At 53.3% G+C, this 1021-nt stretch overlaps 1 protein-coding gene across 1 annotated transcript in view; it reads right to left on the reverse strand.

The window, feature by feature from the left end:
• The window catches only part of LOC106812443 (noggin-2-like), a 14347-nt gene extending 13846 nt beyond the window's left edge, over positions 1–501 (reverse strand). The window contains exon 1 of the mRNA XM_014816328.1: positions 394–501. The gene's annotated coding sequence lies outside the window, so the exon portion shown is untranslated. The remainder of the gene's footprint in view (positions 1–393) is intronic.
• Positions 502–1021: the final 520 nt, after the last annotated feature.

The raw sequence follows: 1021 nt of genomic DNA on the forward strand, positions 1-1021 counted from the left end.
CACCACCACCACCACCACCACCACCACCACCATCACCATCACCACCATCACCACCATCACCACCATCACCACCATCACCATCACCATCACCACCATCACCACCTTCGCAAGTTGCAGGCGAGACACTCGGTAAAGCGACTGTCGGCGGCTTAAGCTGACCGTAATAAGATTAGCGATACTAATCTGGCTACACAGACCTGACAAATACTGGTACAATGCTATCGGCGACCGGATCTTTGCTCGGCAAACTAATGGGTTGCTACCCGTGTTTACCCTGTCAACATGTCCGACTCCAGTCCGGTGCTTCGGCGGGATACCCCCTCCCCACCTGGTCCTTCACCGTGCCTCATGCACACCTTGCAATCATCGTGATCGCCCCTCCCCGTCTGTCACCTGTCGTCTCTGCTCCGTGACCGTGTTTATCGCACCCGCGTCTGTCGCCCGCGCGGGCCGTAGTGGCAGCGACAGCGTCTGCGTGGTGACGTAACGCGTGACGTAGACACACGTGACATATGTGCCCGCGCAACTGCGCAGCGGAATTTGCGACGCGTCCATCGCGAATTAATCAAGGGATAATATTCAGATATACGCGCATATCCAATGTGTAAATTAGTCACATTTATCCAGTGTAATACACTCGAGACAATTAAGATTACTAATTAATGAGTTTGGTTCATCTAAGTCAAATCGCAAGAGATTTCCTTGTTACGTCTGCTTTCTCGACACATCTTCTCTCGCTTCTCTCCGAGGTTCACCGACTCTAATTGTATGCGCATTGTGCGGCGTATTGTGAGCGTTGTGCGGAGCGGCGCGGAGACGCATAGGGAGCCATGCATGTACGTATACGTACACGCCAGACGTGATCGGGCCGCGATGCGATAGGTATCAGGTGCAATCCTTCCTTACACAAGCAGATGTCGTTCAGCCAGGCCGGCGATAAATGGCTGGCGGTCACCGTGTGAATGCGCAACCTGTTCTCTAAGCGGCTATTTGTTTCTCCCACTCGACTTCTTGTTCGGGT

The sequence above is a fragment of the Priapulus caudatus genome, unplaced genomic scaffold (assembly GCF_000485595.1).
Source record: "Priapulus caudatus unplaced genomic scaffold, Priapulus_caudatus-5.0.1 Scaffold649, whole genome shotgun sequence".
In the NCBI taxonomy this organism is placed as follows: Eukaryota; Metazoa; Priapulida; class Priapulimorpha; order Priapulimorphida; family Priapulidae; genus Priapulus; species Priapulus caudatus.